The sequence below is a fragment of the Acomys russatus genome, chromosome 32, assembly GCF_903995435.1.
Source record: "Acomys russatus chromosome 32, mAcoRus1.1, whole genome shotgun sequence".
NCBI classification, from domain to species: domain Eukaryota; kingdom Metazoa; phylum Chordata; class Mammalia; order Rodentia; family Muridae; genus Acomys; species Acomys russatus.
Window position 1 is genome coordinate 42,802,144 of NC_067168.1, and position 15,357 is coordinate 42,817,500.

Consider the following 15,357-nt stretch of genomic DNA (forward strand, 5'->3'; position numbering starts at 1 on the left):
AGACAAGTAAGAATAGATGAACAAATAGATAAGAGATGAAAAATAGATGATATGACGGACAGGTAAATGATAGGTAGATAAATAGATACTAGGAAAATAAAGGCGTTTCTTTGTCCTTTCACAGAAAAGTGCCCAAAACCCATCTCTCCAATAGACGTCCCAAGTTCATCACTCACTCCTGACCATGACCATCTCAGCATTATGCTTCCCTGTCACCTTCTGTAAGACTTAGGCTTCATTAGTCACTGACTACCCGGCATGTTTATTCGTGGCCCCTTATATGCAAAACAAGATGCAAAGCAGTTAATTTGCCAGAGTCCTGAACATATTGTGGTTAAGAGATGAGAGCTGAGAGTCCTGAACATTTAGAGACAAGAGCTGAGACTCCAACAGGTTTCTCTCCTTGACCACCTCCTGCCACAAATTCAACTAAACACTGAGGGAAGGTCTTTGAGACCGCAGACTGCATCCCTGAGCCATCCACTTGTGACTCAGAGAGCGCCATCTTGGGAGTGTGAGCTGGTAGGATGCTCTAGGATGTACAGCAACATTTGATAAATTCAAATGCCATCTTCCTCGGATTTCAAATATTATCAAAGCTGTAGTAAAGCCAACATAGATGGCCTACAGATGGTGATTGGTAAGACCAGTTCCTTTTCTGTGTCCACTAGAGGTAGAGCTATGGGATGTGTGACGCATCTTGTGGGTGCTGCCAATCAAACATGGGCCCTCTGGAAGAGCAGCAAGTGGTCTTCACTGCTAAGCCATCTCTCTAGCCCCGTCTATGTTTATATATCTTTTTTAAGGAAGGAGAGAAGAAGAAAAAATTAAAATTAGACGCACGTGTTTCTGTCTTCCAGTGGAAGGTGATCTGAAGCTTGAGGTCTAAAAATAAGATTCCAGAAAGAGAACCTATCCCAGAGAAAGCTCTGAAGGTTCTCAGTCTCCGTACTGTCCACCATGAACCAGAAACCAGTACCTACCCAGTTATACGGGGACAAGATGCTATTGGAATTCAACGAATTGTGAATTATTTTACCTTTATATTTCCTAAGCCTCTGACTCCAAGTTCTTGTAGATAAATAGTGTCTTAATCCCTTTGACCAAAATGCTGCAGAAGCCACTCTGCAAACTACAGTTAAATGGTTATACTTTTCAACATTCTCAATTGTTCTTAATTAAGAATGTGCCTCTTGATTATCAAGAAGTGCGAGGAAGCATGGCTCCGTCCAAGTTCCCCTAATTTCTGTTAAGTGTGCATGCGTGCTTACTTCAAAAGTTTGAGGGGATGTTAATAACGCTGCTGCCTAGGAAGGAGATGATAGGCAGATAGCAAAGCACATTCCTGTCAAGAAATGTTGCTGTAGAGCTCCATCTGTTCCTGGACACACACACACACACATACACACACACAGCTGCCTAGGAAGGAGATGACAGGCAGATAGCAAAGCACATTCCTGTTAAAAAATGTTGCTGTGGAGCTCCATCTGTTCCTGGACACACACACACACACACACACACACACACACACACACACACACACACACATACACACACACGCACACACACACACATGCATGCCTATGTTTTGTGTGTTTAAACGACAGAATGAAGGCATTTTATAAGCAATGGGCCAAATAGTCATTTATAAATGAATCCCCAACCTCCTAAATGATGATGCTTAAGGCCTTCTGTGAGACTGCTTCAGTATTTGAAATAAGAGCTCCACTGACTCTTCTGATGCTGCCATTTTTTATTTTCACAATGCATCATTCATCTTATAAAAACAGAGTAAAAAGGAAATAGCCCATTTTCCCAATCTGCAAGGATGTTTTGAAGACTTTGCCCTGAAAGAAGGGCAGATTTCTCTGAGGCTTCCTTGCCAAGATCGTTTCAATCACCTTCTTGCAATTTTCTGCAAGAAAACACTGCAAGGCAAACATCAGAGATCCAGCATCAGGCAACTTTCCCTCCTCGGTAATAAATATGTTAGTTTGGAGCCGGCTCACGAAGAATCCAGACAGCACAGAGCTGGCCTTGCTCCAAGAGAGAAGCATGTGGTCCAGACAAGAGGCCCCCAGCTCTCTGTCACACGTGGACTTCTGTCTATCCCTACCGTCTGCAGCTTGAAAACAGAAGTGTTGGCTAGTAAAGACGTGTCTTTGGGGCACTGGTGTGAGACATCTTTGTTACCATGTATAGTCAACAGAAAGCACCCTGGGTTGACTGGAGATTGATCTTAGGAAACTGCATTTCATGTCACACACTAGAGACTGAACAAGACTTGTGGCCGCTCTTTATCTGATGAGAGGTAAATCTGCAGCATTGGGACCAACAGTTCAGAGTCCTTTTCTGGATGGTATTTCTGTATCTTCTCCTGGGGTACCTGCTATGCCAGTTAGCATATAAGCATCTTGTTATCATACTTAGTTTTTAAAATGTTTTTGATTGAAATAAAATTATGTCACTTCTACCCTTTCTCTTCTCCCTCCAGCCTACCCTCCTTCCAATGCCTTTCATGTCCCACTGTTTTTCAAGTTGATAGCCTCTTTTTCTTTGATTATTATTGTTACACACACACACACACACACACATACACACACACACACCCATGCACAGATACATAAATATAACCTGCTGAGTCTGTTTGTGTTGTTTGTGTGCATATGGCTTTAGGGATGACAATTCTACACTGGAAAATTGACAAGAGGGCTCATCCCTGGAAGAGGTTCATTCTCCTCCTACCAGTCATGAGCTGCTATAGTTCTAGGGATGAGACCCATTGAAAATCCCCGCTGCCCCATGATATGTCCCCTGATACTGCCATTGCTCCAGCTTCGTTCATGAAGCCATTTCTAGGATAAACTTGAACACAATTTCTTGCTTAGCTTATTTTTGAGGCAAGGTCTCAGGTAGCTCAAAGTAACCTTAAATACATAGCCATAGACAGTCGTGAATTTCTGGCCTCCTGCCTCCACCTCCCCAAGTGCTGTGGTACAATCTTTCACCCTCATGCCTGCTTTATCTGGTGCAGAGGCTGGCCCTAGCTAAGGCTTCATGCATGAAGCACAGAACCAACAAAGCCGCAGCCCAGCCCTCATCTTCTAAGTCAGGCGTTGTAGAGCTCAGCTGAAAGCCCAGGAGCACCTGGCTGGCTCTCCTAAGCTCTCTAGGAATAATAGAAACTTAGTGATTCAGCAAATGGAACTTATCTTACACAAAGAAACACTTAGCAGGGGACTCCTGGCAGTTTTGCTTGGGCAGTGCTTAAAGACTGACTTAAATGCCACCAAGGATTGAAAGAGGGCCAGGCCAGGCTGTACAAATGAAAAATGGCCCCAGATGCCCAAAGTGTTGCCAATCTAGAGTAGATGTCCGTAACTCACCCCCAGAGGAACAAACATGGAAGCTACCATGAATGGTGAGTCCAGACATGCAAACAGGATTCAATAATGACTTCTGGGGAGTGAGAACTCAGTGGAGAGAAAATATCAAGGGAGAAATCACATGATACAGGGGTGGAACCAGAGCTGAGTGGCATCGAGGCCCTGATGAGACATAGTGAAGTCAAAACAAGGTAGAGGCCAGTGAAGGCCAGTTAGAAACAAGGACAGGGCACCACCCTTACCTAGAATGCTATTACCTCTGGGTGCCCAGAAATTCAATCGATGCAGGCCTGGCATGCTGACTGTCAGTAGAGCACTTGTCACACAAGCTTTAGGACCGGAGTCCAGTACCATATAACTACCGAAAGTGGCGATACGCACTTGTAACCCCAGGGCGGGGGTGGTGGAGACAGAAAGACCCTTGAGGCTCACTGGCCAGTGAACAACCTAATCTCTGAGCTCTGGGTGAAGGGCTTTGTCTCAAGACACAAGGTGGTTAGCTTCTGAGGATCAATGCTCAAACCTCTCTGACTTTACACTGTGCCAGAAATTCAAACCTCTGGCATGCAAGAAAGATGGAAAAGGTCTTTCGAAAAATCCTACGCCAAGGGGAATTGTAGATCCTCAGTAACTCACATGAGCTTGGAATATCATATTCCATTAACATTTCCAAGACTTTTCCCTGAAGAACTTTGAAGGCACCCCAAGACCAGAGACACCAAAGTGCAGAAAGTATTACTTCAAAAGAGGGAGACTAAAAGTTGATATACCAGGAGGGAGAAAAGAAAAAGGAAAAAGTTACTGTATGGTGATGATGGCGGGTTAGCTTGAAAAGGCTCCTTAGAAACAAGAATAGGGGAGAATGAGAGCCGCAGAAGGGAGCCAAGGAGAAGATGGAAAATTATAGCCACAGCCAAGAGACGAGAAGGCAAAGGGGCAAACCATGAAGTGTGGAATTAGATTTCGTGCTGAGTCCTCAGTGAGTGTGGACAATGGTACTTCCCAAGAGACTCTCTCAGAACCCCACATTCCAAGCTGGAGAGAAGTCTGAGGCCCAAGGAAGGGAGGGAGGGAGGAAGGGGACTCCTCATAAGACACATCAGGCTCTCCTCACAAGCCTTACTTATGTGGCTCATGATTTAGTGATCTGGTGTCATCTACTCAGAGCAGAGAGGACATCAACAAAAATGGAACAGACTTGCAGCCGTGAATGAAAGGCTCTTGGAAAGAATGCCACCTTTCCCTGGGGCCTCTGCAAAGGCTGAGTGACTGGTTAGGATGCCAATGACTGTTGAGTTTGGAATGTGAGAAGCCCAGACCCAAACTATGCTGGGGTAATGTAGCTGCTTTAGAGTCATTTATTGGCATGCTCTACAAGGTGTGTGTGTGTGTGTGTGTGTGTGTGTGTGTGTGTGTATGTGTGTGTGTAAGCAGGTAAAGCCTTTGGAATGTACATACAGAACAGTAGCTTCCACCAACCAAAAGGCCAAGGATGCCATGAAAGCTGAGGCTTTACTGCTTTACCTGCCCACTTGATGTTTCCACCAACATATTTGTAAAGTGCCCCATTTGTGACTTTATTCTTCAAACTTCCTCAAACTCACACCGTGTTGGAACATGGAGTTTGGGGGTCACCTGAATGTGTTCTCAGATCATGACCACTCATGTTTGATTCTAGATAAATTGTCTCTTATCCTCTTTGAAATGAGACTTGTGCTTCTGCATTGATATATAAGGTTTAAAGCAAACACCTCGATCACTGACACATGAAAAATCATATACAGAAGGAAAAAAGCAAAAGTTAAATCAGTGTTTCAAGTACCATTTAGTGTGTGTGTGTGTGTGTGTGTGTGCGTGCACGTGCATGTATGAGTGCGCACATGTGTGTGTGTGCATGCATGAGTGCACACATGTGCATATGTATGTATGTGTGTGTGAGCACATGTGCATTGCTTGTCTGCATGTGTGCATGTGCTTCAGTGTGTGTGTGTGCATGAGTGTGCATGAGTGTGTGTGTGTGTGTGTGTGTGTGTGTGTGTGTGGCAAGTACATGTGTACTACTGACATGGGCAGGACACCAGTACCTCATGGGAAATGGCAAAGCTTTTTCCCTAGGGGGAAGGATCAGAGGAAAGACAAAGCCTTCCTCCTCTCAGAGCCTGACTGTTGGTAGCTTGTGCAAAAACTAGTGACCACAGCTTCCTCCTCCTGGATGGCTGCAGCCTGGGACTTTTCAGCCACGAAGACCTCCCACCAAGATGAGCCAACTGCTCCCCCTGGACTGGACAGAGTAAAGGTGCGGAGGTCTAGGGCTTCTGTGTGGACTGATGATGTAGTCAGAGTGAGCAGAACCCTCCTTGTCTCAGATTTTCCGTACTCGTATGTCTGTCCTTTCTTTATTCCCTTCCGCCCCAGTCAGGCTTCCAGGACAAGCCCATTACATGTGTCTCCCAGGAGACACAGCACCCCTCAGAAGGGAAGTGTGGATGCCTCTTTACAGCCTGGATGACCCATGCCTCTTTCTCTCCACCTTCACCCCTGAGATACACAAGGATGCGATTCCTGTTCTCACTTAGCCTAAGAGAAAAGGGGTCAACAATGTCGCAAATCAACTGGTAGTGACCCACAGTGCCGACAATGTTTACCAAGGCAGTTTCCTGGTAACTGTACTGTTATACTGTGCTGCTCTGGGCCCCTCCCTCTGCCTTCAAAGCTCTGCCCATTTGTGATATTGGCAACCACTGAGATAAAAGCAAAGAGGAAATCAGTTTGTGATGAGAGGACAAGAGAGGGCCTGGCTGGCAGTTACGTGTGCTGCTTTCATTGTATGTGAGAGGACTGCAGAGAAAAGCAGTTGATTTCTTGTACAGTGAGCCCAAGAAGCCTGGCTTTCAAAACGGAGCATCCAACAGAGCATCTCTCTCCTTTCAGAAGGCTCTATTTTGATGAGATGGAGAGATCTCACCAGATTTTTCAAATGCGTGCGTGCGTGTGTGCATGTGTGTGTGTGTGTGTGTGTGCCTGTGTGTGTTTGAAAGCTGCAACAGTCCTGAGAGGAACTTCTGACAACTTGTTCCCATACAAAAATCACAAAACTACGCCCTCAGGTCTCAAGAAACACCATATTAGCCTCCAGAATATCCTAGCCTTTTGGTTCTCACACTGCTGAAAAGCATGAAATTTAATTTTTTGTCCTATCATGGGAACTTAGGAAGAATTAAGATCCTAACTGTGACCTCACATTCCATGGGAAACGAGCCAATGGAATAAGCACACAACATTTGCCAGCTTGATTTCAGGAGCAAATGATGGAAAACCCTGAGCCCAAATAAAGGGAGCAGAAGAAAACAAAACGAAAACAGTGTTGTAACTGTGAGGTCCAAGAGCATGCAGCCTCCAGCTGCCCAGGGTCAGGAGTTTATCTCACCTCAGCCCATCTTCACCGCTGGCTTCTCTATCAAGTGCCTTCTTGATGATGAGATAGAGGCCACCAACTCCAGGTTTCCCCCTTACAAACGCAAGTGCACTGACCATGGTTTTCATGAATTTTAACTTTATATTTTATTTAACTTAATTAATTTTTACATTGTATACTATCATATAATAGGGATTATAATTACACATTACAGTAACACTATATTACTATTAAATGCTAAAATAAAGGAAACTTTTTTTTTTTTTTTTTTTTTTTTTTTAGGCCATGGGGTAAACTGTCCTACTGATGAACACCTGTACAACAGTCATGGTTTCAATGTGAAATGTTCCCCACAGGCTCATGTGTGTGATTACGTGGCCCCCAGTTGGTGGTGTATATTGAGAGGTGGTAGAACCTTTAGAAGGTGGGGTCTAGCTGGAGGAAGTAGGTTATTAGTGGGTGGCTAATCGAGGTTACAGTCAACCTCGAGTCCTGATTGTTCCTTCAGATGTGAACAGGAATAAACCGCCCATTACTGAGTCTCCTTGGAGGAAGTTAGATTTATCCATCACAGGATAAAACAGGCCTTTTCCCTTCAGTCTCTACTTTCATGGGCCTTCCAAATCTCCATTTATCAATAGTTTTTCTGACTACATGTGTGAAAACGTGATTCATTAAAAATTTTTACTTTGAAAATTGGTGTGTCCTTCTAGGATGATAATTAGGAAAAACACATCAAAGGGACCAAAGCACTTTGATACAACAATGATTGCTTGGAATGCATCTTAGGACAATAAAGACGCATGCACGAAGTTAAATGAACAAATACACGCATATTATAGTGGTGGTTTTTGACAGTAAAAATATTGGAATGTCTTCATTATTATATGGCAGGGTACTGAGTAATTCACAATTGACCATTTCATGAAGTTATACATAGTTATGGTTCCTTTCTGAATGAAAACGTCAAACGGTAATGACACTGGTACAGTGTCACGGCCCAGGGCTGTGGGGCTCAGAGACTGCCATAGCTTCCTTGGAGACATGGAAATGTTTTCTGAGGCCCTGGCTAACCTTTTCATATTCTAGGCCGAGGCTATGAGGCTCAGGGAAGCAAAGCTGAAGACAAGGAATGGATTGCTTGTCACCAAACTGTGTAGGTGGGTTTTTTTTTGGCCACTTATTGGGTTATTTTATCTCTTTTCCACACTTCACCCTTATTCAACCTTTCCAACCTCCCAACACTAGGTAGGAGAGAAAGTACAGAAGGGAAAGGGGGCATCATTATTGTTAGGAGCATGGAGTTTCTTGAAGCAGGGTCGATCTTTGCAAACATGTTATCTAATTTCTTCTTCTTGTCTCTTTGCCTAGGGCCACTTGACAAACTACAACAAACCACAAACAACAGCAACAGTAGCAGCAGCAAGAGGAGGAGGAGCAGCAGGAAGAACAGCAGCCATCTCAGCCCCTCTTGGGGGCTCTCTAATTTGTATACCCTCTCAAGAGTCCCCAGAATTCCAAATGCCATACCCTTAGAGAAACTATCTTCAGCTAGCAAAGGCTGAATCACATCCCTGCTAGAGCACGAGGCAAACCATAGCCAGCTGCTGTGGACAGTGTGAAACAGCCCCATATCCCACACCTGGGATTAAAACAAACACACACTCCCATAACATCTCCGCGTTTTTAAAGAAATCCAAAATTCTCGCTACACAACTGGGCCACCTTGTCAAGGACATGAAGATCAAGTCACTGGGAGAGATCTATCTTTTTCTGCCTGTCCATCAAAGAGCCTAAGATTACTGACTTTCCTGGGAGAGTCCCTTAAGGACGAGCACTGAAGAACATGCTGGGGTAGCCATAAACTCACCATGGCAGTGGATGAGGTTCAAGGCTGTTGTCACCACTGAGGACCAGAGGTCATGATTGTCTGGGTATCATGTGCTCTGAGGAAGTACCCACTACTCTCCCAGTTGTACGGGACATCATCTTATTTAAGCTCTCCATGTTCCCAGTAGAGAGATTGCTAAAGTAACAAGACCGCCAAATCCCCACCTTCACAGTGTCCCATGTAAGGCTGCGGGCTACCATGGTTCCCCGCTGGTGTGCCTCCTTACTGACCCAAAGCATCTGCATAATCTCAGCTCTTGTGCCCAAGAATCTGCTGTTGCTGGCTGGGACTGCTGCACTGACACCCTAGCTTGCTAAGACCACCCTTGAAGCCATCTCCAAGACCTACAGCTACCTGACCCATGAACTCTGGCATACTACCAAATCTCCCTATCAGGAGTTCACCAACTATCTCATTAAACCAGACTCTAGAAGATCCAGACTTGAGCTATCGCTACCACACAGAATTTTTATACCAGAAAACACATTGACCCCAGCCTGTCTAAATTCAGCCTCAACGACAACACCATAGGAGGGTTCTAAATAAAAGAGGCACCAGTTATAAAACTGCACGCACGCACTAAGCCAGTGTTGGGAAGGTGGTGCCCACGCTGATGCATTCTGGACACACCTCCATCCTGCTCTTCGCTCTAGGAAACCTAGCATGCACGAGTTTAGCCCCCAGCCGATGTCTGTATCCCAGTTGAATTTGGCCAGCGGGAATCCCCCATGCATGAGAGCTGAGCAGGGAGGTGCCACTGTGTTTATTCTCTGGGTCTTCTCCCCAGAGGCTGTCGAGTCTTCCTGAACTTTCAGATGGAGGATTCTGCTCACTCCAGATGTCTACCCTCCCCACTCTTCTTTGCTTTTTTTGAGGGGTCTTGGTCAGCATGCCCAGGGTTGGTAATGGCTTCCTTACTATTGCTAGTCCCTTTAACTCCAGTACCCAAGGAGGTACATATGTGGGTCACCTGCCCACATAATCTGCCTTTGCCATTTGTTTCTGCCAGAACCTCAATTGACACAATAAAAATATAAACACATTTATGTATTAAAGCGAAGAAAAGCTGACAGCAACACACTCAGAAAATAATGATAGAAGAAGCAACAAAGGCTATCTCACTGGGGGTGGGACTGGAGTCGTTTGAGTGGATTTTTGTCATTCTATGCTTTTCTGTGGTTCCTAATTTTATATAATCAATGCACAATAGTTGTAGAGTCTGAAAATAACCACAGGTGTCGTGTTCTTACAAATCTAACTTGTTACCGGTCGCAGCACTTCACTAAGGCTTTTTGTGACCACAGCCTGCACACGTAACACTTTCTGGACAGGATTTTTCCAGTTTCATCTGCATATTATTTGACACTTGTAACTTCCTGGCAGTGAGGCTGTGTGTGTTTATTTTTACTATGTATGCATTCAACTGTATGGAATTTTTTTAGATTTCAAATGTCACCATTTGCATATGCAGCGTCTCCCCTTTCTTCTTCTTTTTATGTTTGCTTTTGTGGTATGTGTAAGGTGTGTCTCTGCATGTGCTCTCAGGAGTAGGTGGATAGATGGGGCATGTGTGCGCTCCTACATGTGGCGGCCTGAGGCCAATGTTAGGCATCTTCCTCAGCCACTGTCCACCCTAGTCATTGTGCCATGCTATCTCTCTCTGTCTCTCTCTGTCTCTCTGTCTCTCTGTCTCTGTCTCTCTGTCTCTCTCTCTCTCTCTCTCTCTCTCTCTCTCTCTCTCTCTCTCTCCTCTCTCTCTCTGTCTCTCTCTGTATCTCTGTCTCTCTGTCTCTCTCTGTCTCTCTGTCTCTCTCTCTGTCTCTCTCTGTCTCTCTCTCTCTCTCTCTCCCTCTCTCTCCCTCTCTCTCTCATGGCTTGTCTAGAGAGCTGGCTGGCTCTGAGCAACCCTAACTGGGCCTTCCTAGCTGGCCACCACTCTCACCTAGCATTGACACAGAGTCTGGGGGATCTCAACTCCCATCCTCACAGCTGTTTGGCAAGTGCTTTAACTCACCTCTTAAACCAGAGCTTTCCTTCTTGAGGATAAAAATCTCCTGGAGGGCAGAGAGCGTGCTCGGTCCACTCTGTATCCCCCCCCCACCCCCCCTGCAATCCCTATTACACAACAGACAATCGATAAGCACGGATAAAATAGGTGAAATCCATGGGATTTAAGACCTCACTCCTGTCATTTCAACTTCCTCCCTATCAACTCTCCCCTACAAGCAATAAAGGTGAAATATTTGAATTGAATTTCTCCAGAGACCCACCTTCTGCTGAAAGTACAAATTAGAAATGGAAAGTCTCCAGGCAAGAGGTCAGAGGGGCCAGTGGGCATGGCAGAGGCAGAAAAACCATGATAGGAATCCACAACGTGCCCTCCAGGTCGGCTCCAGGTGGCAAGTGTTGTGACAAGTGCTTTCTTTTTTTTTTATTATTATTTTTTATTATTAATTTATTCTTGTTACATCTCAATGGTTATCCCATCCCTTGTATCCTCCCATTCTTCCCTCCCTCCCCTTTGCCCCTTACTCCCCTCCCCTATGACTGTTCCTGAGGGGGATTTCCTCCCCCTGTATATGCTCATAGGGTATCAAGTCTCTTCTCGGTAACATTTGACCATGTCCCCTGGAGGGGGAGACCTGGTGGCACTCAGAGGAAGGACAGCAGGTTACCGAGAAGAGATTTGACAAGCGCTTTCTTACTAACAACAAATGAGGAGGGCTTGGTTTCAGACTTGCAAAGCCGATCATTGAGGGAAGAAGAAGGAACAAGACCAATCTGAGTTCATTGGTCCGAACTGAATTACTCATTGCAGAAGAGCCAGTCCAGGATCAGAAATACAGAACACCAGTTGTGACCAGTCCTCCCTGGGCTCTGGTCACTATCTCCCTCTTCTGCCTTTCCTACTCTCCCTGTCCCCCACCCCAGCATAAACACCAGCCCAGCAGCCTAATTAGGTATTTGAATAATCACCAACTGTGATTTTATTTAAACAAGCCAGCCAACCAACCACTCTTGAAAAGCGCTGTCAGGTGCTTGCCTAGCATGAGTGAAGCTCAGGATCGCCATTCAGTGCCACATAAGCCAGGTGTAATCATGCATCCCTGTATTCCAAGCAGAGAACAGAAGGGTCAGCAGTTCAAGGTCACCCTTGGCCACACAAGAGAGCTTGAAGCCAGCCTCTGACACTGGGTCTCAAAAAGCAAAGAGTCTGTTGAAGGACCTGCTGAGAGAGTGAGTGAACAGGAGTGGCAGCTAACTGTAAAGAGGCTGGGGCTGAGGATGGATTCAGTCAGTACAGTGTTTACAAATCAAGCCTGAGGACCTAAGTGCAGGTCATTAGCAACCAAGTGAAAACCAGGCACAGCTACGGACATCTGCAATCCTAACACTTAAGAGACAGGCATGTCCCTGAAGCTCACTGGCCAGCCAGCCCAGCCAAATAAGCAAGACCTTACTTCAAAAACTAAAAATCAAAAACCAAATACAAGGGGTCACCTTGCATTGACCACATGCATGTGCACACATACATATATGTATCTGCAGGTGCAAGCACATACATACATGAGCAGGCATGCACACACACACACACACACACACACACACACACATACACATACACACACACACACACAGAGCAACGTGAGCACACAATAAAGATAAAAGTAAAAGGGATGAATTCTCAGGTTGGTCACCCTTCCCGGGACACCTTTGTTGAGATTGACCACTCCTGAGCAGCCTCATATTTCTGGATCTTTTACTCCGTTCTGTGTCAATGGAGACCATATTGGGTACCACAAGGATCAATGCACACAAGTCACCAGGAGGAGCCTGCGCCCAACTCTGGGCAGCTCCCTCACAGAGCAGAACAAGCAAAGGAGAAGCAGAGCAAGCACACCTAATAATTTTTACTGACTTTGGTGATGAAAAAGGGAGGGACAATCTGTCTACAACTCCTCCAAGAAGTTCCGGGTCATCTTGCTGTCTCGTAAAAGTTTATTTTATGGCCATCTAAATTTACAGACTCCTGTCTGGGTCTCAGTCCACCATGCAATTGCCTTTCAGTTTTTCCCAGACTACCGCTGTTCAGCCCCCTAGAACCTGCCTTTGTGAGGCCCCTGTTTCTTACATCACCCTGTCAAGAAGAAGGAGACAAAGGGCAAGGTTCAAGGATTGCAAATATCTGGGTAAGACCACAACTCCAGTCGATACCCTGACAGTAAAGTGACTGATGATATTTGAATTTCACACATTTATCACTAACTCTGTTCCTGATCTGGAGACATTTCCGGCCCATGGAAAACACACATACAGAGGCTTTCCCCAGTATCCCTAGCTCCACGCCCTCCCCAAAAGAAAGAAAGAAAGAAAAAAAAAAGAACAAAAAGAAAAAGCTAAAGTAAAAAACAAAGTGTGCATTTATTCCCTCTCTTACTAACTAAAGAAAAGACTATAGATCAAGGACATATTCGTGTGTATTGACCCTCCACTGGAAGCATTAAATGACAACAGCGTTCACAGAATTTTCTGAAAACCCACACATTAATGAAGAAGACTTTCTCAAGAGCAATCATGCAGTAAGACCCACTGATTTTGCTTCTTGGTGTTCATTTTCTTTAAACAATCATTGTTATAGTTAATGATTTATATGTGGAGGTAACTGGCTTTTTGTATGGGCTTTTAAAAGTGGAAAATAATCTCTACATGCAGTAATATGGACAGCACATGAACTATGGCACAGTTTTGTGCCAGAGTCATATGCAGTAATTGGGTTGTTTTCTAATAATTCTTAATGACATGAACAATTGCTAGCAATGTAGCCAAAAAGCAGGTATGCTTTCAAATAATGTCAAGTTTTCACAGAATAACAAAAACATAAGGAACAAGTTCATTGTGATCATAACAAAGGGATGGAATAGGAGTTAACAGGCTTTGCTTTGTGAGGCACACAGACAGGCAGCAGACAAACAGATAGATAGACAGAGATACAGGCATGTTTTAAATTTCCCCTGAATCTTTACAGCAGGTGAGCTCTGGGGTTGGGGTGGGGAGAGGGGTTGGGATAATCTCTAAATAAGTCCAGAGGAGTGATGGGGTCTTCTTTCCGCTTTCAAAGAATTTTTTTATCTTTTATAATCTGAGATTCAATTCCCATCAACAAGTTCCTTACATTGTAATATATTATGATTAGTTCATGCTGGCTTGTACCAGATCTGCAAAAGACACAGAAAAACACACAGAAAGAAAAAGGAAGGGAGGAAGGGATGAAGGGAGACAGGCAGGGAGAGGGGGGGGGGCAGAACTCAACAAAACACAATGTTCTGTGCTCACTAAGGCTTATGGAATGACAGCAGCATAGAGCTGATGGTCCTAAGAACTGTCACAGAAATACTCCAAGGAATGGTCAGAGAGGCCACACACACACAGTGTAAGATTTATGTATTTTATTTTATGTGTATGAATGCTTTGCCTGCATGTATGTTTGTGTACCACATAAATACACTGTCGGCAGAGGCCAGAAGAGGGCATCAGATCTCCTGGAACTGAGCTACAGACAATTGTGAGCGGCCATGTGGGTTCTGGAAAGGGAACCTGAATCTTCTGGAAGAACAGCCCGTGCCCTTACCTGCTGAGCCATCTCTCCAGCCCTAGAAAAGAATAGTTTATTATACTACAAAGGCGCTGTTCCTGTGGACACCTTTGCTGCTAATGCAGAAACTGTGACGTGCTATGGGTTTAGTGCTACAACAGAGAATAGAGGTGCTGGATTCTAACAACTAGGAAGGTCCAGAGTAGAGTTCAGTCACAGGAGGATTATCAGCAGAAGAGTGGGTAGCGGAATGTCTGCAATATACACAGAAGAGTGTTATTATAAGCCATTAAGACCATGATTGTGTCATTTGCAGGAAAATAAATGATGTGAGATCATCAAGTTAAGGAAACTAAAACTAATTCAAAACGACGAATGCTTAATGTTTTCTCTCATTTGCAAAATTTAAATTAAAAACTTAAAAGGCATGAAAGTGGACCATGGAGGCTGGGGATGATGGCTTGGTAGTAGTCTCACCTAGCATTCACAAGGCTCCACATTCCAATCCCAGTATAGCATAAACCAGACGAAGGTATGGGTGTATAATCCACGCACTGGAAAGGTGGAGGAAGGAGGATGAGGAGTTAAAGGCCATCCTCAACTACATAGGTTGTTGGGGGGACTAGCCTGAGCTACAAGGGGATCCTGCCTCAAAACAACATCAGCAAGAGAGAAGAGTCCTATGGGGAACCGTGGATGGAAAACAATAGGGTGATGGGGATGAAGGGTCCCAACACACAAAACACAGATATGGCAAAGTGTTACCATGAAACCTTTTATTGTGTATAATTAATGTGCAATAGTAAAAATAACAACAGGATGAATCCAGGCTTGAGTCAATCAGGAATAACTAAATATGACCTATAGGTATAATCGAGGTCTCTAAAAACCAAAAGGGTTGCCCTCCCATTACATGTAAAGAGCAATATTAAGGAACTCAAAATCTCCCATGGGTCCAGCTAATGAGATTGGCTTCTACTTTGATTCATTCATTCCAAAGTATTGAGTTCTGTTGGAAATTCAAACATTTCTACACCACACTTACACTACACCAACTGACACAGGACTCGGT

General features: G+C 44.7%; 1 protein-coding gene across 5 annotated transcripts in view; it reads right to left on the bottom strand.

Moving 5' to 3' along the window:
- Rbms3 (RNA binding motif single stranded interacting protein 3) overlaps nt 1–15,357 on the bottom strand; it is a 998,257-nt gene that overhangs the window by 791,264 nt on the left and 191,636 nt on the right. The window lies entirely within an intron of this gene.